At 35.9% G+C, this 23,981-nt stretch overlaps 1 pseudogene; it reads left to right on the top strand.

Annotated features, from left to right (window-relative positions):
• The first annotated feature begins 10,594 nt into the window (after positions 1 to 10,594).
• Positions 10,595 to 11,322, top strand: LOC140508017 (protein cornichon homolog 1 pseudogene; annotated as a pseudogene).
• The last annotated feature ends 12,659 nt before the right edge of the window (positions 11,323 to 23,981 follow it).

Genomic DNA, 23,981 nt, shown 5'->3' with positions numbered 1-23,981 from the left:
GCTAGTTCAGGGTGAAAAAACTGTAGGTTCCCTTTGTTCTATAATACTTGTCTCCATTATTCCACTACAGACTTCATACTGTTCTAGAGCTTCAGAACTGAGACCCTTTACTGCCCCTGTGGTCAGAACCACATAATTAGTGATTGTTTAGAAATGATCCTTGCTCAGCACACCATTTATGTCCTGCAACATAACCACCCTGGAACAACATGTCTAGGTGCAGGTCTGCTGTCCAGTCCACCCTGGATCTGTGACCTGGTACTGGGTACTCAGTAATAGAGCTACCAATTGACACCTGTTTTGCATCTTGCCTGCACAAGGTCAGATTCCTTTGTGTGGACTCAGTATGAATTTTTTAAAAATTGGATTTCCCACGCAGTTTGGTGCATTTTCTAGATCTGTGTGCAGTTTTATGTGTTTGTTAAGGGAGGAGTGGTTAAAGCTCAGTTATACTTCTTCTTGTTAGTCTGCCATCTTGGACAGGATGCCATCATAAGTTCAGGATTGCAGAATATCACCTTTAATTGCATACTGAACTCCTTTGCTCTTCAGAACACATTATTACATTCCTTCCTGAAGTTTCCAATGTGTGTGTGTGTGTGTGTGTGTGTGTGTGTGTGTGTGTGTGTGCAGGCAAGCATGCAGATATCTTCTGTGAAATTTCCTTTCCTTTTTTCCCTCATCATGTAGAATTTGTTGTTTATCATTGGAATTGTTAAATTTAATCACTATGTATCTTGGCCTTTGGGGATTTTTTTTGGAAGCAATCTAGGGATTCTTTTAACTGGCACCTTATTTTTTATGATCACAAGTTCTAGGCAGTTTCCTATTCTTATTTTTTTTTTCATTATGGTGTTCAGTTTATTTTACCTTGTTGTGTTCTTCTGGGAGATGTCTAACCCTAAAGGTTTTTCTGTGAATCCTGTTTTCAAGATCAATATGTTTTGCTTGTATGGAGATCACATTTCCTGTCAATGTTATTGCTTTTTGCATCTCTTCCAGATAATCCTACACTTCTGTGTAACTGAATTCTCAATTAGTTGTTCTCTCTTTTGGTTATTTGGTGAAGTTTGCTACCATAAGCTCAAGTTTTTTATGCTGCTAATTATTTTTGCTACGTAGGACATATATTCTACTTTCACAGTTTTTATTTCTCTGTTAAACCATTCAGGGATATCCCCCTGTGGTTCCATGCTCTTTGGGAAATCCATAAGATTTCCAAATAAGATGCAGTGATTATAATGTTAGTTTCCTCACTTGGAGTGGTTTTCTATTTCCTTCTCCAGCTCATTTTACAGATAAGGACTGAGGCAAGCAGAATTGCCCAATGGCACACAGCTAGTGAATGTCTGAGGCCAGATTTGAACTCAAGGTGAAGAATCTTTCTGACTCCAGGCCTGGCACCCTATCCATTATGCCTCCTAGAAACCCTGTGATGGGCATCTGTGCAAACTGGTAAAATCTTGAGAACCAGATGAAAGTGATTGTCTCCTTTTTTTCTGTCAAAGGAATCTGATAGTGCCCACCATATAAATGCAAGCCTGAGAACCACTAGCTACTTAGAAAGTAGCTCAGGGCAGCTTGAACCCTTGACATAATACGTTGGTCTATGACAGTTCTTTTGTTAAAACATTTGGTCATGTAGACATAATCTATTCTTGTGGAAGTCATTCCTTATGGATGATACATAGATCCTGCTGGATTCTGTGATGATACTAGTGACCAGAAGTTCTTTAATGTGGTTTCTGAGGACTTCTATCAGAGATAAATAAATCTTCCTAAATAGTTCCCTTAAAAACCAGGAATTGGTGATCTGGATTTTCCTATGTCACACTCAGACTTAGAGAACACATCTTCTTACTGAGCTTTTATCTCACTCATTTCTTCCATTTTTTTGTGGTACTGGAGAGTCACAAAATTTAAAGTTCTCAGTACTTAGATTTGAATATGAAAAACTAGCACCCTCACAACGTTCCCTGCCAACACTTGCCTTTTGGCCTTTGTGCAGTCTCCCTTTGTGGTATAGAACCCAAATATTGCGTCTCAGCTTGTTTTCTGTAATATCCTACCTGTACTGGCTGGAACTGGTTCTGATCAGAGCTGATTCCAGTGATTGATGGTAGACATGGATGCACCGGAGATGCTATCCACTTTCCTGTTAGCATAAGTAACTTACTAGAAAAACTTAAAGCTCAGTCAAATGTATTTCAGTAAATTATAGTTCCTGTCACTTAGTCTTCCAAGTCAAAGCCCTTTCAAAAGCTATAAAGATACTTTCCATATATATCTTTCATAAAATAACTGGAAAAAGATAGTCAGTTGAGACCTGCTATCCAAGACAGCAAAGCAGTCCACATTCTCAATTTTCACCATTACCTCTATTATGGAATCCCATGATTCCAGATTCAACAGACCCATAAAGAAGGCAAAATGAAGTACTTTTACTGTCAGTCAGTCAGTCAGTCAGTCAACAAGTGTGTATTCATTATATGCCAGGCACTGTTATATGTTTATCATTCTTCGGATCCAAGGTAACTCCCCTTTTCTGACCCTAAACTTATTTCCTCATGCTCAGTATTGAGGAACTCAGAATTTTCTTGAGTGCTGGTACCAATCATGTGTCCTTTCAGGTTATAGGTACAGCATACCACAGTTGTGCTTTCACATCAGAATTCTGATGGTGATGTTTATGCATGGGAATATCATGACCTCCATTCCCTTGGTTCTTTATCTTTCTAAGGAGAATAGTTTTGCCTACTTTTCTATCTCTCACCAGATCTTCTGTGGAACATCTTGGTACTTCCAACACTATTAGCTGTCTGTCATCTTATTACTGGGGCTGGAAAGTCCCAGAGAACTTCAAGTAAAGGTCAGAGTTCAATTTAATGAAGCCCCAGCATGAGAGGGCAGAGAAAGGATATGTCTGAACCCTCCTGATGACTTAGGAAAGGACTATAGCCCTTGTCTTCGCATTAAAAAGTGTTGATAGTTTGGGTCATGACACTCAAGAATTAGTCCTTTCTGGCTCTCCAGAAAGTGTCAATCCTAGTGATAAAACAGCAGGAAGACGGATATGATAAAATTTATACTACATGATCATGACTGTTCTCTAATAATTTGTTCATATGAGACTTGACACCTCAATGAGAGTAGAAGGTCATCTAAGGCAGGTGCTATATCTTCTATTTTGTGGGGTTTTTTTCCAAATTCCCCATACCCTGAGATGTGACTTCTTAGTCACTAAGTAGATGGAGAAAAATACTCTTATCTTCTGACTGGCAGTTTTCACGGCTGCTCTTCATTCCTGGAACACTCATCCTCCTCATCTCTGACTTCTGGCTTTCTTCAAGTCCTATCTAGAATCCCATTTTCTACAGGCAGCCTTTCTCAATCCCCCTTAGTTTTCATGCCTTCTCTCTGTTTATAATTCTCAATTTATCTTGAATACAGTTTGTTTATCCATCATTGTTTGAAACGTTGTGTTGTCTCTCCCATTAGTCTGTGTGCTCCTTAAAGACAAGAAAGTCTTTTCTTTTTTGTGTCCCCAGAACTTTGTACAATGCCTGGAACACAGTAGATGCTAAATAAATGTTTATTGACCAACTGATTGTTTCAACCCCATTTCCTTTCTACTCTTAGTCATACCTCTAGATATTGGGAAATGTGAAAAAAAAAGCCAAAAGAGAGGTTACAGAATCTGCCCTTTAGGAACTTATACTCTTAATGAGGGAACAAAGACTTATATAAACAGTCATTAGAGAATCAAAGCAAATACACAATCATATAATACAAATCTATATATAAGAGCAGAAGGAGAAAATAAAGAAATGAAGTGGGATTAAGTCAGAAAAGACTTCTTGGAGGAGGTGTGTCTTAAGGGGATCTTCATTTTTCTCTCTGCCCTTCTGAGTCTCTTGGACTCTAGAAACCTCTTCACCCTAGAAGCTCACTCTAGCCCTGAGCTCTACACATTGTGAGTACCCCACCTTAAGGCTTCTCCCTTTAATTGACTGGTTCTTCCCAGAACTCCATTTTAAGAAAGCCCACACCAGCCATGTCTATATTTCTCTCTAGGTATACCCAACTCTTGGTAAAATCTCACCGTCTGGGTACCTTCATCTCTGCCCTTCAACCCTTTTCTCAGATTGCTTTTATTGTCCTTGAGTATGCAAGTTCCTTGAGGACAGGGACTGCTACTTTTTTCTGTCTGTCTTTGTAGTGCCAGCATTTAGCACAGTCCATGCCACTTAACAAATGCTTGTTGACTTGACTTGATAATTTAAATAGAGTGATAGATATGGAGGAGTGCAATAGATGCTAGAGGTTTTCTCCGACAAAGAAAAGAGTTATATGTGGTACATTGTCAACTGCAAATCCATTTTCAATACTCATCAGTAAACAGAAAGCATGTGCAGAGAGGAAAGCATGACCAGAGCCCAAAGGACTAGAATGATATTGTTCTTTGGGTTCAGTTACTTTCCAAGACCCCCTTTCTGCTCTAGGGATACACCAGCCATCCTAGTGTCAAGTTGAGTATAGAACACAAGCAGGTAGTATGTGAAGTAGTCTATGTAGTCAAGACAGCTTCCACCTTTTTCTACTCCCACTGAAATAAACTGACACCTCCTTTAAACAGCCACATACAAACATTTTACCATCATAGATCATTCCAGAACAAACAGGGCTGTGTTAGATACATAAGCAGCCTTGATCATCCTACCTCACAGTGGGAGGACATTCTAGGCACAGAAGCGAAAGGAGACAGGGGTGGAAAGGGATATGGAAGTTTGTGTGGGGGTAGTAAGAAGATGGGCCTGGTTAGAGCTAAGAAATCCTGAGGAACAGGAGAAGACCCTTTGGAAGACTAGGAAAAATGAGAAAAGGAGGGGGACACATAATTAAGGCACCCAGTTAATGGTGTGGTTTAGACTTGATTAAAAATTCTAATAAGGAGCGCCACAAGGTTCTAAGCAGGTGAGGGACCATTGAGGAAGATTATTCTGTCAGATATAACAAATGGCCTGGAGCAGGCAGACTGCTACAGACACCCCATTCTTTTCTTTCCCTTTGACTACTGAATCCTTAGTGAGTAGCCAAACATAATACTGGTATCCTGAAGTTCCTGTCAGGGCAGGCCTTGTGAGTAGGTGGCATATATGGCTACTTATGTACTAGGATTTCAGAAATATTGAGAAAGTTCCCTAGTCTAAAAATATTTTCTCCATTTGGCTCACTACTGTCTTAATTTCCAAAATTAGAACTTCATTCCTTTAGTTTAAGCCAAGCAGGTAAGTGCAAATACCTTTAGAAGAAATAATAAACCAACTTCCATGTTGTGAAAAGTAGCAATTGAGCCCAGGTCCTTAGAAAAAACTCCAATTAACAATGTGAAACAGCAAGGAAGAACTAAAGAAAAACACCCCTGTCCGTGGAATGGAGTTCCTCTATCCTAGACAGGGCCTGAAGCAAAGACCACTCCATGGGTCCAGATCTCTTAGCAGGTGATGGTATAAGAAAACTAGGCCAAGGTCAGTGGAAAAGAAGTCTCAGGAGACCAGACTAAAGCCAACTTGATCTTGGGTCAGCCAAGTGCTGGAACCCTGGACCTCCAGTAGGTGACACCATATAGCAATGACAAAGTCAGCTGAAATCAAGGTTGGGGGGACTCCCCAAGAGATAGCTGCAAATGATACCTGTGGGTAGGCCTTGATCCCCAAAAAGCAGCCTATTCTGAGTCCCAGACCAGTACTGTGGAAGAAAGACCTGTCCGCAGGCAGTTTCCCATCCTAGAAATATAGTGAAAGGGGCAGGACTGAAACCTAACCACACCATCCAATACTGTGGCAGTACAACAGCTTTCTTTTTCTTTCCTTTTTAAATTCCTCATTGTTTAAAATTTTTTTAAAAAATTCAGTTTGAACTTAAATACAAAAAGAGAGAAAAAAAGAACATTTCTATTTACATAGCAGAACACAGAGGATTTAGTATAAAACCATAAATTTCCATTTCAGATTATTTACTTTTTTTAAAACTATGCAATAAATACTACACATTGCTTTTAAAGCTGCCCTGCTTTTCTATATGTTCTTCTAAGTTTTCTTTTGTTTTCTTCTGTGTGCTTTTTTCCTCCCTCTCTTCCCACTCAGTACAACAGCTTTCAGACTACAGTGGAGACAAGACTTAATTAACTCTAGTACAATATCATCCGATTCCAGACCTGGGTCATTCTACCCACTCTACCCAGAAGTTCAAGAAGAGACAGATCTTGACTTTGGCACAAAGTTCTAAATCAGGAACTGAAGATGAAGACATGAGCAAAAGGAAGAGAATTCTTAAAAAGAAACATTATGAGTTAATATAAACATAAAAATCTGTGACAAAAGAATTCACTCTGAAATAGTCATAAGTAGAACCACAGGAAAAAAGAGTGCATTGGCCACATGGACTTCTTGAGTGTATGTAAGAAAAGAAGGAAGCGCTGAAATAAATGTAAAGAAATAAAATTAGAATACTTGGAATGAGAATAAACATCTTAGAGCAGAAGATGATCAATCATTCAAATAATGGACATACTGAAAATGGAAGAAATGATTCAGTAAAGCAAGAAGAAATATTGGAATTTTGTTAAAAGACTGAAAAATGAGATATCTATTATAGAAAACTTCCATAGAAGACAGTACAATAAGAGATAATTTAGAGCTAGTGAGGGTCTTGGCAAGGGTAGGCCTCGAGTCAAAAAGACCTGAGTTCAAAACTACCCTCAGTCACTTACATGAGCCTGGGCAAGTCACTTAACTTTTGCCTCAGTTTTCTCAACTATAAAATGGGGATAATAATAGTGTTTACCTCCCAGACTTGGTGTGAGAATCAAAGAAGATGCTATTTGTAGAGCACTTGGCACAGTGTCTGGCACAAGTAGATGCTTATTTCTTTCCTTCCTCTCCAGTATACTCCATGGTACCCATCACCAAAAAAAATGGAGATATATATTTTTTTTAAATTGTAAAATCAAAACTTCCCAGATCTATTAGAGCCAGAGGACAAAGTGAAAATAGAAAGAATCAATTGAAATTGATTGTCTACTGAAAGAAATTCCAAATAAAACACATGAAAAAATGTTACAGACCTAAGTCAAAGTTCCCAGGTCAAAAAAAAAAAATATTGTAGCTAGTCAGAAAAAAAGAGATTAAGTACCAACGAACTACATTCAGGACCACATAAGAGTATACAGCATCAAATGCAAAACAAAGAACATCTTGGAAAGAAAAAAAAAACAATTTGCAATAAAAAAATAACAATCTGCAAAAGCATCTAATTCTATAAAGGAGAAAATGGTCCTTTAATAGAATAAAGAAGTTTAAAAAACATTCATATTGAGAAAATCAGAGCTGGGTAGAATCTTCAATCTTTGAAATGCAAACATAGGAGTCAGGAAGAACTTGGGCAAATATATTGTGCAACTTGAAAAGGCTAAATGATGATTGAATGCTTACAACCAAATAGTGAGGAAAAAGACTATTATTGTACCTTCTAAAATCTCACTGTTTTTTAACAAAGAATGACTCAAGAAAGACAAATTCAGTTTGTGCTGTTTTGTTTGGATCTGAGAATAAAGAATATCAGTGGGAAAAGAAATATATGCAGGAAGAAAGAAGGAAGAAGAAGGAGTAATTTACTATTTTTCATAATTAAAATTTCATTAGAAAAATAGATAAACATGAAGGCAGGGATGGGGAGAGCAGTCATCTCATGAATATCACTTTTTAAAAACATTTTTAAAGGGTTAGTATTTTATTTTCCTCCAATAACATGTAAAAATAATTTCCAACATTCATTTTAAAAATTGTTTCAAATTCTCTCCCTCCCTATCCATCCCCTCATTGAGAAGGCAAGCAATTTGATATAGGTTATACATGTGTTGTCATACAAAACATACTTCCATATTAATCATGTTGTAAAAGAAAACAGACCAAAATAAAAACCCAAGAAATATTAAGAAATTTTTAAAAAGTATCTTTTGATCTGTACTCAGACTACACCATTTCTCTTTCTGGAGATGGACAGCATTTTTTTTATCATAAGTCCTTCAGAGCTGTCTTGGATCATTTTATTGCTGAGAATAGCTAAATTATTCACAGTTGATCATCCCCCATCATTGTTACTGTATACAATGTTCTCCTGATTCTACTCATTTCATTTTATATCAATTCATGTAAATCTTTCCATATTTTTCTGAGAGCATCTAGCTCAACATTTCTTATAGCACACTAGTAATCCATCACATTCTTATACCACAAATTGTTTAGCCATTCTCCAATTGATAGGCATCCTCTCAATTTCCAATTCTTTGCCACCAGAAAAGAGCTGCTATAAATATTTGGAAATACCTCCAAATTGCTCTATCTAATGGTTGAATTTGTTCACAACTTCACCAATGGTGCATCAGTGTCTCAATTTTTCCCACATCCCCTCCAACTTTGTCATTTTCCTCTTTGGTCCCATTAGCCAATCTAGTAGATGTGAGTAGTACTTCAGAATTGTTTTAATTCATGTTTTTCCAATCAATATTGATTTAGAGCATTGTTTCAGATGGCTATAGATAGCTGTGATTACTTCAATGGATAACTTACTTGTACATCACTCTTACTTGAACCAAGAAAGGAAAGTCTGACTCTCCCCCTCTCCCCCACCACATTAAAATGAACATGATGATGGGTGGAGATAGGAAAAGGCAAGAGGCAGGATTTAAGAGAAAGGATAGAGTTGGGAAAGGAATAGTTACAAGTAAAACAAACTTCAATTATGAAGAATAAATTGTGAGGCAGGGTATAAAAGGAGAAGATGGAAGGATTAGATTTGGTTGACTAAGATGGGTTGGAAAAGGAAAGGAAAGGCAAAGAAGGCAGAATCAGATCATTCCAATTATGGTCTGCTAGCAATGCTTCCACTCTGTTTCTTTTGTCACCTTTTTTCCTTTGTAAAGGGAGGGTGTCAAAGAGAGTAAACTTTTTTATAGGTTATGATGAAAGGAAAACACTTAAGAATCAAAACCAAGAATGTGAATGAAATAAACTATTCATAAAATAGAAGAGGGTATCAGAATGGATTAGAAAGCAGAATGCAAAGAAATAAAAATGTTGTCTGTAAGAAATACACATGAACCATAAAGATTCAGAAAGTGTAAAGGTGGGGGAGATTGAATCAACAAATCATCCTACCCACTTAGAATAACTCCTCTGTCTTAAGGATCATACCTACCCTACTCTATCATCTTCCGTCTCATCTTCATCTCCATAAGAACGTTGAGCTCCTTGAGTACCCTTTGGATACCTGACTCAATAGAGGGGCTTTTGCCTTACCTCACTAGATATAGTCTTTTCCCATTAGAATGTAAACTCCTTGAACAATTTACATAAAAACAATATTGTAAAGATGACTTTGAAAGACTCTGACCAATATAATGAAAAACCACAAATCTGAAGGTCTCATTATGAAACATTCTATCCCTTTCCAGATACAGAACTTGAGTACAGATTGAAATATATTTCTTTCTTGTAGCAGGGCAGACAGGTAGGGGGATCCCTGATGAAGAAATTTGTTTTACTTGTCATAAATATTTGCAACATTTTTTTTTGTCATCTCAATGGGTGAGGGAGGGGGAAATGGGAAGGAGGGATTTCAGATATAAATAAATTATAAATAATATATTCAGAAAGTAAAATTGAAGTTTTAAAAATATTTGTATCCTAAGCACCTAGCACAGTACCTGGTGCATAATAAATACTGTATGTAAATAACAAGATGTTCTATACCCTGATAACTTTATTAGAGGAGAATACCTCTACTGAAAGTCACTAAACTAGGTATTGAGAAGTTTTTAATCAGTTTGGAAGGAGAGCAAGTCACTGAATGAAATGAAATAATTTTACGAAGGAAATATATTGAGATTAGTTGAGATGGTTATGTGTGTGGGGCTTGGATAAAACTGCAAGCATATTTACAACCAGTAATTCCAGTGGTAGACCAGCCTGGAGAGAGTAGCTTTAGCTAATCCCCTGAAAGGGAATCACTTGTGGGGTGGGCAGGTGGAGAAAGCCTGGTCCCAACTTTGAGCAGAGGATGACCTCTGAATTTTGAAAGGTTAGAAGATTTTGGACTTCCCATAGCCTTCTTAGAAGTGTCCCCAGGAGACTCATGGTAGGAATTGAGAGCCAAGCAGAAACTGAGGAAAATTAGCTTCATGATTCTACAAGGAGTCCAGTGGAAGACTAGACCATGCTCAAAGGGAAATTCATGAGGACTCCATGAAGAGGCTGAAAGGATTTTCAGCAAATAGGAATGGTGAGCTGCCCCTTTCTTTACCAGATGTTCTCTCATAACTTGAATTCACTTTTCCCTAGACTGGTTTGGGAGAATGTTTATACCAATTTAGCAAATACCTGCTTTTTGAAGCTAATTGAGGCAGCAGGGCTTTGAGGACCTCATCTGTGGTGGTGGTGATCTGTGGGAAGTGAATGATTTTATTAGGGAGTCTCCACATTGGCTCTTCCCTGAATCAAATCAGCCACCACTGTTTACCTCTTTTCTTTGGGTCATGGCATTCACGTTTGCTTCCTTCTGCTACATGTTGGTGCTGCTGCTCATCTTCTTCTCCATCTGGCACTTTATAGTATTTGATGAACAGAAGATTGATTACAAGAATCTTACAGACCAGTGCTTCTTAAACCTTGGATTTGGACCCCATGAAGGGTCATGAAAACTTTGGCAACAGTAAAAGGTTTCTGAATGTACGATGACTAAAAGTTAATTAAAAATCAAATGTGTAATGAATCTGAGATGTTTCTGGCAGTGCCACAATTTCACTGTGGTTCTGAATGCAAAGAATAAGCTTTGTGTTGCACATGCCCTCAGGACATGCAATGCCAAGGAACACTGCCCAAACTGAAAAGTGTTAGTGAGTGGAAAAAGTTTAAGAATCCCTGCAGTGTAGACCACTGTAATAGACTCAGTCTTCTTGTACTTCCCAAATATCTCATCCATGTTTTCTCCTGTGTCATGTTTCTCTATTCAGTAGAGCGGTTCACACTGGGTCTTAATATATGCCATTCTGGCCATATTCTATTTGGTGGTCCATGAGTTGACCAGTGATGAGTAGACCAGGACTCTATGATCCTACAACCATCATGAATGCTGATATTCTAGCATACTGTCAGAAAGAAGGATGGTGCAAATTAACTTTTTACCTATAATTTTTTTTACAACCTATATGGCATGATTTATGTTTTTGGTGAGCTCTTAAGGAGACAGACTCAGTACAGTTAAGTGCAAACAAATATGTGATATGTATTCATCCTTCGTTGCCAAAGAAGACCATGCCATCAGAGAAATAATGACATGACTTGCATGTGACTTTGTTTTGAGTGAGGGAGGACCGTGCAGGTCACCAGTCTCACTTTTCCTCCAGAGCCATCTGAATCCAGTGACCAGATATTCATCAGGATGACTGGAGATGACCCAGGATGAGGCAATTGGGGTTAAGTGACTTGCCCAAGGTCACACAGCTAGTGAGTGTCAAGTATCTGAGGTGAGATTTGAACTCAGATCCTCCTGACTCCTGCACTGGTGCTCTATCCACTGCAGCACCTAGCTGCTAAGTGCAAATAAAAGCCACAAAGTGAAAGGATTCTATCCAATGAGAACCTCTTTCAAATATTAGCTTATGCAATATGATCAGTTACTTTAAAAAAAAGACTTTATTTTTGAAGTGCATCCACATTTTTGGTTTAAGGAAAGACTGTTTTTATCATTATGCTTAGACAAAGAAATTAAATGGAATTACATATTATGAATATAAAAGGGTCATCCCTAGGAACAGTCACAATTTTCTGAGTAATTGTATCAATTACAGATTGTCCTTAGTCTGTTGGAAGTTTTGTTCACAGGAGTTTGTAGTCATTTATTCTGGTTTTACTGAAATATTGACTTATTACAAACTAGGCTGTAGAGATCAAGCACATTTGAAGGATTGAAAATTCTGTATATGTGACTGTGGAAAGTCTTATGGGTTTCTTCATATGTCATGTAGAAGATTACATGGATATGTATTTTTCTTAACATTTTAATTTTAGCCCTATATATTTCATGACCTAGGAATTTCCCATAATAGTCCCTTAAAATTCATATACTTTAATTCTTTTTTTCCTCCAAATTTATTTATTTATTTGTTTTCAATTTTTAACAACCACTTCTATAAGTTTTAAATTTTCTGTCCCCTCCTTCATACTTCCCTCCCCAAGATGGCCTGCAATCTTATAGGGGCTCTACACATACATTCTTATCAAACATATTTTCACATTAGTTATGTTGCATAGAAGAATTAAAATGAATGGGAGAAAGCAGGAATAAAACTTAACAAAACCAAACATAACAAAAGAGAAAATAGTCTGCTTCATTCTGTGTTCTGACTCCATAGTTCTTTTTCTGGATGTGGATGGCATTTTGCACCATGAGTCCTTTGGAAATGTTTTAGGTCCTTGCATTACTATGAAGGACTAAGTCAATTAAAAACAGTCCTCACACATTGTGGCTAAATTACTGTGTATAATGGTCTCCTGGTTCTGCTCACTTCACTCAGCATCAGTTCATATAAATCTATACAGGTATTTCTGAAGTCCATCTGCTCATCATTTCTTATAGTACAATAGTATTCATATACCACAACTTGCTCAGCCATTCCCCAATTGAAGGGCATTCCCTTGACTTCCAGTTCTTGGCCACCACCAAAAGAGCTGCTATAAATATTTTTGTACATGAAGGTCCTTTTCCCATTTTTATGATCTCTTTGGGATACAACCCTAGAAGTAGTATTGCTGGGTCAAAGGGTATGCATGTTTTTATAACCCTTTGGGCATAGTTCCAAATTGTTCTGATCAGCTCACAACTCCACCAACAATAAATCAGTGTTCCAATTTTCCTACATCCTCTCTAACATTTTTCATTTTCTTGTTTTGTCATGTTAGTCAATCTGATAGGTGTGATGTGGTACATCTACTTTAACTCTTAAGCATAAGTGAACTTATTAAAACTATATACTGAATTATCTTGTAATGCATTTAAAGTTATTTTAAATGTTTTCATCTGTAGCACTTAATAAGAAATTTGATATTCTAATTATTGTTACAATCTAATAATAAAATATATTCTTAAGGACTTGCAAGTTATACCTTAGATGTTCAGAAAAGAAAATGAGAGAGAACATTGTGTAACTACCCTTCTATTCCTTAGTGCAATACAATAAAAGTTTATAATTTTAAAAAAGAAAATAAAAGCTAATTGATTCTATGGCTAAATGAGATAAAGTTGTAATCAGTGAGAGGGTGGTACACATTGGTGAGGGCTTGTGAGCAATAGCATTAGAAGTTCTAGTTACCTGTAGAATCCTATGGGAATAAGACAGCAGCCTTCCAATATGAAGGAGGTTTGAGATAGTATCCCCAGAGCCTGTACTAAACAGAACTAAAATGAGGAGCTTAACTTTTTTTTAATATGCATTTTATTCTTTAAATTTTAAATTTTCATATTTTAAAAATTAATTGATTTTTAGTTTTCAACATGCATTTCCCTAAGATTTTGAGTTCCAAGTTTTCTCCCCTTCCCTCCTCTTCCCCCATGCTAAAGTGGCATGCAATCTTATATAGGTTCGATATATGCATTCATATTAAATACATTTTCACATTGATCATGTTGTAAATAAGAATTAGAGCCAACTTTTCTTGTATATAGTAACAGCAACATTATGTGATGCTCAGCTTTGATAGACTTAACTCTTCTCAGTAACACCATGATCTAGACAATTCCAAATGACTCATGACAGAAAATGCTATTCACATCCAGAGAAAAAACTATGGAGTCTGAATGCAGATTGAAGCAGACTATTTTCTCTCTTTTTTGTTTTTTCTTTCTCATGGTTTTCCCTTTTGTGCTGATTTTTCTTTCACAACAAGATTAATGTAGAAATGTGTAATATAATTAGACATGTATAGCCTATATCACATTACATTCTGTCATGGGAAAGAGTGAAGGGAGGAAGGGGAAAAATTTGGAACTCAAAATCTTATAAAAGTGAATGTTGAAAACTAAAAATTAATTAATTTAAAAAATGAGGAGCTTAAGTAGAATCTAGTATTCCTCAGGCAAATTAAAACAAAACCCAGGAGTTCCAATTCTGATTTTAGACAAGGCAACAGAAAAAAATAAATATGGTTAAAGGAGACTATCAGGGAAACAGATGTGCATTAAGGCATAAGAGATTAATAATATTCATCTAAATATATTTTCACCAAATGGCATAGCATCCAAATCCAACTACAGGAAGAAGTAAACAGTAACACTATTATTGTTGAGGAGCTCATTATAGCATTTTGAGCTCTAGCCAAGAACAACAACAAAATGAGAAAAAAACAAGGATTCTAATAGAATTTCAGAAAATTAGATGAGAATAGATGTCTGGTGACAACTGAATGGAAGCCATAAGGAATATATGGATTTTTTTCATTTTGTCTGGCATCTTTACAAAAACTAACCATATACTAGGGCATAAAAACCTCAGAAAATGCAGAAAAGCAGAAACATTAAACACATTTTAAACTAATCTCAGAACAATAAAAAGTATAATACTGAGAATTTGAGGAAGGGGTTCAGACTTACATGATAACTAGATAATATAATTCCAAAAGTGTATAGGTTGATAGAAGAACAAATCAAGATACGACAGATAATTTTTTGTCCAAAAAATGACTATAATGAGTCAACATACCCAGACTTTTAGGATACTACTCAAACATTCATGGAGGAAATTTGTATCTCTAAACATTTCTATAAACAAAGTAAAAAACAAGAGTTCAGTGAACTAGACTTGGAGCTAAAATGCACTAAAAGAAGAAACAAATCAATTCTAACCCTCAAAAAATAAAAAAAAAAAACAGTAATTCTGAAAACCAAAGAAGAAATAAAGAAATCTACCACTGAATTAATAAATACAACTAAGAGTTGACTTTCTGAAAAGACTAATAAAACAGAACATCAGCTAATTTGATTTTTTAAAAGAAGAAAACCAAATTACCAAAATAAAAATGTTGAAAGAAAAATCACAGTGCAAAAAGAGGAACTAAAGGAAATTCTTTTGCCTAGCAATATGCCCCTCATACCCTGATAACTTAAAGGAAATAAATACTGAGATTAAGGGAACAGGAAAGAAAATTTAAGTCCTCTGATCTTAGAAAAAAAAAATTTAACAAGCCATAAGTAAGTTTCAATAAAAAAAAAACCAAACCCAAGGCCCGAAGGATTTGTAAATGAATTCTATCCAATGTTAAAAGAAAAATGTATTTCAGTAATACAAATTATTTACAAAAATAAAGAAAGATGGTATCCTGCCAACCTCACTCTGTGAAACAAATATGGCCCTAATACATAAATATGGGAAAGATAAAAGAGAGAAATATTAATTGTTTGTGGCCTGATTGTGCCAATAAAAGTGATGATACTCCTAAATCAATTTAGATTTAACTAGATTCAACTACTAACAGGTTATTTTGTATAAATATGTAAAAATGCCACAAAATTCATATGGAGCATCAAAAGATCAAGAATGCAAAGGGAAATAGTGGAAAAATGCAAGAATGAATGAAGAGGATCTACTAGCTCCAGATCTCAAACTATATTACAAACAAGTAATTATTATTTGTTATGAGTAGAGAATTAGAAAAGTTGATTAATAAATCTATGGATACTAACTATGGGGTAAGATTTCCCTATCTGAGAAAAACCAGAGAGCAGTTTAGCAGACATTATGGATTAGCATCTTCTACTATTTACCACAATAAGCTCCAAATGTATACATAACCTAAATATGATCTTATCATAATAAGGTGTGAGAAGAGGCCTTTTATCACTCTGACTAGAGGATGAATTTTTACAAATAATAAATAGAGGTAATAATAAAAGATAAAATAGGAAATTTCAAAAAATAAAAAGCTGTTCACAAACAAAATCAACAGTTAGAATTCGAAGAAAAACAACTGGAGAAAAAAAAATCAGCAAATTTCTCTGGTAAAAAAGTTTTAATATCCAAGATCTCTGAAGATTAGATATGAATATATGTGAACAAAAGATATTCTCTTTTTTAAAAATTAATTAATTTTTTAGTTTTCAACATTCACTTCCATAAGATTTTGAGTTCTAAACTTTCCCTCCCCATATGATATAGGCCATACATATACACTCATATGAAACATATTTTTACATTTATCATATTGTAAAGAATAATTAGAACCATTGGAAGAAACCATGAGAAAGAAGAAACAAAAAAAGAGAGAAAAAATAGTATGCTTCCATCTGTATTCAGACTCTATAGTTCTTTTTTTGGATATGTATAGCATTTTCTATCATGAGTCTTTTGGCGTTGTCTTGGATCCATGCATTGCTGAGAAGAGCAAAGTCTATCAAAGTTAGTCATTGCACAATGTTGCTGTTACTGTGTACAGTGTTCTTCAGGTTCTGCTCACTTCACTCAGCATCAGTTCATGTAAGTCTTTCCAGGTTTTTTTGAAGTCCACCTGCTCATCATTTATTATGGAACAATAGTATTCTATTCCATTCATATACCACAATTTGTTTAGCCACTCCCCAATTGATGGGTGTTCCCTCAGTTTCTAATTCTTGGCCACCATAAAAAAGAGCTGCTATAAGTATTTTTATACATGTGGGTCTTTTTCCCATTTTAATGATCTCTTTGTGATACAGATTTACAATTGGTATTATTGGTTCAAAGGGTATGCACAGTTTTATAACCTTTTGGATATAGTTCCAAATTGCTCTCGAGAATGGTTGGATCAGTTTACAACTGCACCCACAATGCATTAATGTTCTAACTTTCCCACATCTTTTCCAACATTTATCATTTCCCTTTTTTGGTCATGTTAGCCAATCTGATAGGTGTGAGGTGGTACCTGAGAGTTGTTTGGATCTGCATTTGTCTAATGAATAGTGATTGATTTTTTATGTGACTATAGATAGTTTTAATTTCTTCATCTGAAAACTGCTTATTCATATCCTTTGACCATTTATAAATTGGGGAATGACTTGTATTCTTATAAATTTGTCTCAGTTCTCCTTTAGAAATGAGACCTTTATCAGAAACATTGGATGAAAAAATTGTTTCCTAACTTTCTGCTTCTCTTCTAACCTTGATTGCATTGGCTTTGTTTGTACACACACCTTTCAGTTGATTATCCACTTTGCATTTCAAAAAGTTCTCTATCTCATTTGGTCATAAATTCTTTCATTTTTCATAAATCTGGCAGGTAAACTATTCCTTGCTTTCCTAATTTGCTTATAGCATCAGCCTTTACATACAAATCATGTACACATTTTGACTTATTTTTGGTATACAGTGTAAGATGTTGGTCTATACCTGTTTCTGTCGTATTATTTTCCAGTTTTCCCAACAGTTTTTGTTAAATAGTGAGTTCTTATTCCAGCCAATGTAGTCTTAGGGTTTATCAAACAATAGATTACTATAGTCATTGACTACTGTGTCCTGTGTACCTAATCTATTCCACTGATCTACCACACTGTTTCTTTTTTAATATTATTAATTTACTTCTATTTAGTTTTCAACCCTCACTTCCACTAGATTGTGAGTTCCAAGTTTTCTCCCCATCTCTCCCCTTTGTCCACCTCAAGAAAGTGTACATTTTGATTACCCTTTTCCCTAATCTGCCCTCCCTTCTATTATACCCCTCCCTTCTCTTATCCTCTTCCCCTCTATTTTCTTGTAGGGCAAGATAGATTTCTATACCACATTACCTGTATGTATTATTTCCCAATTGCATGTAAAAACAATTTTTAACATTCGTTTTTAAAACTATGAGTTCCAACTTCTTTCCCTTCCTCCCTCCCCATCCACTACCATTGAGAATGCAAGCAATTTCATATAAGTTATACATGTGTAGTCATGCAAAACATTTCCATAACTGTCATGTTGTGAAAGACTAACTATATTTCCCTCCATTCTATCCTGACCCCCATTTATTCTATTTTCTCTTTCGACCCTGTCTCTCCTCAAAAGTATTTACTTCTAATTATCCCTCTCTCATTTGCCCTCTCTTCTATCATTCTCCACCACCCCCAGTTATCCCCTTTTCCCCTACTTTTCTGTAGTGTTAGATAAATTTTTCATACCAAATTGAGTGTGCGTGTTATTACCTTCTTATGCCAAGTCTGATGAGAGTAAGGTTCACTCTTTCCTTCTCTCTTCCCTCCCCTTCCCCTCCATGGAAAAACCTTTTTCTTGTCTCTTTTATGTAGGAGATAATTTACCCAATTCTATTTCTCCCTTTTTCCTTTTCCCAATATATTCCTTTCTTACCCCTTAATTTTATTTTTTTAGATATCATTCCTTCATATTCAATCCACCTTTTGTCCTCTCTCTCTCTCTCTCTCTCTCTCTCTCTTTCTCTCTCTCTCTCTCCACACACACACACACACACACACACACACACACACAAACACACACACACACATATATATATAAATATAAATTCCCTCCAACTACCTTAATACTGAGAAAAGTCTTGAGTTACAAATATTATCTTTCCATGTAGGAATGTAGACAGTCCTTTATAATTTCTCTTTCCTGTTTACTTTTTCATGCTTCTCTTGTTTCTTATATTTGAAAGTCAAATTTTCTATTCAGCTCTGGTCTTTTCATCAAGGATGCTTGAAAGTCCTCTATTTCATTGAATGACCATTTCCCCCTCTCCGAAATATTATACTCAGTTTTGCTAGGTAGGTAATTCTTGGTTTTAATCCTAGCTCCTTTGACTTCTGAAATATATTCCAAGCCCTTTGATCCCTTAATGTAGAAGCTGCTAGATTTTGTATTATCCTGATTGTATTTCCACAATACTCGAACTATTTCTTTCTGACTGTTTGCAATATTTTCTCCTTGACCTGGGAGCTCTGGAGTTTGGCTACAGTATTCCTAGGAGTTTTCCTTTTGGGATCTCTTTCAGGAGGTGATCAGTGGATTCTTTAAAATCTATTTTATCCTCTGGTTCTAGAGTATCAGGATAATTGTCCTTGATAATTTCTTGAAAGATGATGTATAGGCTCTTCTTGTAATCATGGCCCTCAGGTAATCCAATATTTTTTTAAATGATCTTTCCTGGATCTATTTTCCATGGCAGTTGTTTTTCCAATGAGATATTTCACATTGTCTTCTACTTTTTCATTCTTTTGGTTCTGTTTTATAATTTATTTATTTCTCACATTCATTAGCTTCCATTTTTGCTGTTCTAATTTTTAAGGAATTATTTTCTTCAGTGAGCTTTTGGACTTCCTTTTCCATTTGGGCTATTCTGCTTTTTAAGGCATTCTCCTCATTGGCTTTTTGGATCTCTTTTACCATTTGGGTTAGTTTATTTTTTAAGGTGTTCTTCAGCATTTTTGGGGTCTTCTTTAACAAGCTATTACCTTGTTTTTCATGATTTTCTTGCATCACTCTCATTTCTCTTTCCAGTTTTTCCTCTTCTTCTCTTATTTGATTTTCAAAATCGTTTTTGAGCTCTTCTGTGGTCTGAGACCAATTCGTATTTTTTTCTTGGAGGCTTTTGATGTAGGAGTTCTGACTTTGTTTTCTTCTTCTGGTTGTATATTTTGATCTTCTTTAACACCAAAGTAAAATTCTATATAGTATACATATTAATATTATACCATCAAATCATTTCCAAAAATTGATAATTTTGTTTCTTCCTTGCCTATTCTAATTCCTTTGATTTTTTTTCTTTTCTTCTCTTATTACTAACACTAACATTTCTAGTACCATATTTAATAATAGTGGTAATAATGGAGATACTTATTTCACCCCCAATCTTATTGGAAATGCTTCTCACTTATCCCCATTACATATAATGCTCACTGCTGGTTTTAAGTAGATGCTACTTATTATTTTAAGGAAGATTCCATTTATTCCTAGGCTCTTTAGTGTTTTTAATAGGAATGGGTGTTGTATTTTGTCAAAAACTTTTTCTGCATCTATTGAGATAATCATATGATTTTTGGTAGTTTTTTTGCTGATATGGCCAATTATGCTGATAATTTTCCTGATACTGAACCAGGTCTGCATTCCTGGTATAAATCCTACCTGGTCATTGTGTATTATCTTCATGATAAACTGCTTTAACCCCTCAGTAATATTTTATTTAAAATTTTTGCATCTGTACTCATTAGGGAAATTGATTTATAACTTTCAGTCTCTGTTTTGGCTCTTCCCAGCTTAGGTATCAGCACCATTTTTGTACAAAAAAATTTGGTAGGATTCTTTCTTTGCCTATTCTCCCAAATAGTTTATATAGTATTGGAATTAATTGTGCCTTAAACGTTTGATAGAATTCACTTGTAAATCCACTTGACCTTGGAGATTTTTTCTTAGGGACTTCATTGATGGCTTGTTCAATTTCTTTTTCTGAAATAGGGTTGTTTGAGAATTTTATTTCCTCTTTAGTTAATCTAGACAATTTATATTTTTATAAATAGTCATCCATTTCACTAAAATGGTCAAATTTATTGGCACACAGTAGGGCAAAATGACTCCTAATTATTGTTTTAATTTTCTCTTCAGTGGTGGTGAATTCACCCTTCTCATTTTTGAAGCTGGTAATTTGGTTTTCTTCTTTCTTTTTAAAACCAGATTAACTAAAGGTTTATCTATTTTATTGTTTTTTTCATAAAACCAGCTTAATTGTATTATTTATTATTTTATTATCTATAATAAATAGTTTTACTAATTTCAATTTTATTAATCTCTCTTTTGGTTTTCAGAATTTCTAATTTGGTATTTAATTGGGATTTCTGAATTTGTTCTTTTTTTAGCTTTTTTAGTTGCATGCACAATTCACTGATCTCCTCTTTATTTTACTCATGTAAGCATTGAGAGATATAAAATTTCCCCTAAGAACTGCTTTGTCTGCATCCTATAAATTTTGTTATGTTGTCTCATTGTTGTCATTCTCATGGATGAAATTAATTCCATGATGTTTGACTGATTTATTCTTTAGGATTAGATTATTTAGTTTCCAATTAAGTTTTATTCTATCTTTCCATGGCCATTTATTACATGTAATTTTTATGGCATTATAGTCTGAAAGGATACATTTAATGTTTTGCTTTTCAGCATGGGATTATGAGGTTTTATGCCCTAGTTTTGGTATGCGCCACATACGACTGAGAAAAGGTATATTCATTTCTATATCCATCTAATTTTCTCCAGAGGTCTACCATGTTTAACTTTCCTAAGATTCTGATCACCTCCTTAATTTCTTTCTTATTCATTTTGCATTTAGATTTATCTAGTTCTGAGACAGGGAGGTTGAGGTCCCCCACTAGTATAGTTTTGTTGTGTATTTCTTCCTGTAACTCACTTTAACCTGTAACCTTTCCTCTAAGAGTTTGGATGCTATACCACTTGGTACATATATGTTTAGTATTGATATTACTTCATTGTCCACGGTACCTTTTAGCAGGATGTAGTTTCATTCCTTATCCCTTTTAAAATCTTTCTTTACCTCTTCCAAGTAGGCTTTTGGTGCTTGAGATCAGTTCATATTCCCCTTTGAGGTTCTGGATATAGGCATACTGACAATATTGTCCTCTTCTGAATTTATATTTTGCTGTTCCCTGTCCCCACAGAAAAAATCTATAGTCAGCGTCTCTTTCTGCTTTTTGCTCATGATATTTGCCTAATTTGTGGCTTTTAAAGCTGAGCTCTCCTGCTGGAACACAGGAGACACTGACTGTCCCAAGCCTCTTGTGCTAGGAGCCAGGGGCCTGGTGTCTGGCATTGTGTGCTGGGACCTCAGGCACTGGCAGCTGGAGGCTGTAGGGGACTGACAGCTTACCTGGTGCTCATCTGGGGTCCTAGTGGTGGTATCTGGCATGTGGTGAAGCCCCATAGGGTTTTTCTACTTTTCCCTAAAGCTTCACTGAATCTTACAGGGTGGGGTGAGGGTCTGGCCACTGGAGGACACCTGCTCACCTAGGGCTGTGCTGAACACATAGGGGTTTGGCTGCTGCAGGATTCCTGCCCACCTGTATCTGCACTGAAACACTTGGAGGTCAGCTACTGGAGGATGCCTGCCTACCACCACAGATGGTGATTCTCTGATCTGGAGGCTGCTGGTTCTTCCCCTGATTGTGCCAAGGTATATGGGGGAAGTGGTGTTGACCTTTGCCTGTTCTACCACCCTGGGTCTCAAAATCTCCCACTGGTTTGCTGAGGTGGGGCTTGCCACTGACTTCCTGGGATGCCTCTGGTCCTGGATTGTGTTCCCCTTCCACAAGAATGAGAGGGACCTTTCCTGCTGATCCCCAAAGCCTCCTGGGCTAATAGAATGCCCCACCCTTTTTTTCTGCTAGCTCTGCTGTTCCAGGATTAGTCCTATGGTGATATTTTCTGGAATTTTAGAGGTCAATAAGGAAGAGTGAGAGCAGTTCACTGCTTTATTCCACCATCTTGGCTCCCAGAAGTTCCGATAAAGGTTCACTACAAAAGCCATTCTCAATAGATAATTGTTCAAAGGATATGGTAGTCAAATCTTTAATAATTCATGCAAGTTTTCAACAACCATATAAAAAGAATGCTCCCAGTGATAAATAAGAGAAATTTGAATTAATTCTGAGATTCCATATCCACATCACATCTATCAAAGTAGGAATGATAACAAAGAAGGAAACTAGCAATTGTCTGGTTGTCTGTGGAAGGACAAATGAACGAATGCACAGTTAGTAGAGCTGCTAAATCATTCCAGTTCATTGTATACCAATTTTTAAAATATACTCTAAAAAACTGCTATACTATATATACCCTTTGACCCAGAGATATTATTATAAGATGTCTAATCCAAAGAGATCAAAGCCAGAGGGAAAGGACCTATACATAAAATTTAACCCTTTTACCTGTAGCAAAGAACTAGAAGCAAAACAGTTATCCATCGATAGGGAAATGGCTAAACAAATTGTGGTATACGAAAGCAACAGAAAATATTAAGCTACAAAATATAAATTTGACCATTTCAGAGAAATGTTTCATTTTATTTTATATTTAAATATTGATATACTTCTGTATTGCATATTTATATATTCAGGGTGGTATCCTTACTCCAACTCCCATTTTTACTATTAAGTCAGATTCCCCAGGAGGCAGATCCATCTCTGGTTCTAGGGGTATTCCTAAGGTGTTTGGACCATCTTTCTAGCATTATTTGTTGGAGCTTTTATCTGGTGTGTTGCACAAATATATATTGCCAGTTACAATTAGTATCTCTCTAAAGTCATTAATTGGCTCATTTATTAGTTATGCAATATCATTTAACCTTTAACATCAATTCACTTTTATCAAGGGTTATTTGCTGAATAGACATAGCAAAAACCAAAGCAAAGAAACACTGAACCACCTTTGTCCCCTAGGAGAGCAGGCTCAACCTTCAAGCAGTTCCTACAAAATATTTACCATATCAAGTTCACTTTTGGCTTTGGTATTGCCACTGAACAATTATTTCCCTTCCTTCAGGACATAGTCTCAACTACTGAATCAACCCACCCACTGCTGGCCTGAATCCTGCAGGTCGTTCCTCGGGGCTGTGTTAGTGACTCACCTTGCTCAGTCACCAGCAAACTCTGGTTTGGACTCTAGGTTGGATCACTGATACCCTTCCAGCCTTTCAAAGTTCATGAGTTTGAATACGTTGTCTCCAATATCTCTTCACCAAAGGTAGGAAAGAATAAACACAACAGGGAGAGAATAGAAGTTCATGTTGACTGAGGTGGGGAGAGTACCTAATGCATCTTTTGCTATCATGGAAAAATAAGCTGCTTAATGACTTCCTATGCTGTCAACTCAGCACCTCTTCCCTCCTTTACTA

Source organism: Notamacropus eugenii, chromosome 5, assembly GCF_028372415.1.
Source record: "Notamacropus eugenii isolate mMacEug1 chromosome 5, mMacEug1.pri_v2, whole genome shotgun sequence".
NCBI lineage: Eukaryota > Metazoa > Chordata > Mammalia > Diprotodontia > Macropodidae > Notamacropus > Notamacropus eugenii.
The sequence above is the reverse complement of the archived record's forward strand: the minus strand, read 5'-3'. Positions and strand labels throughout refer to the sequence as shown.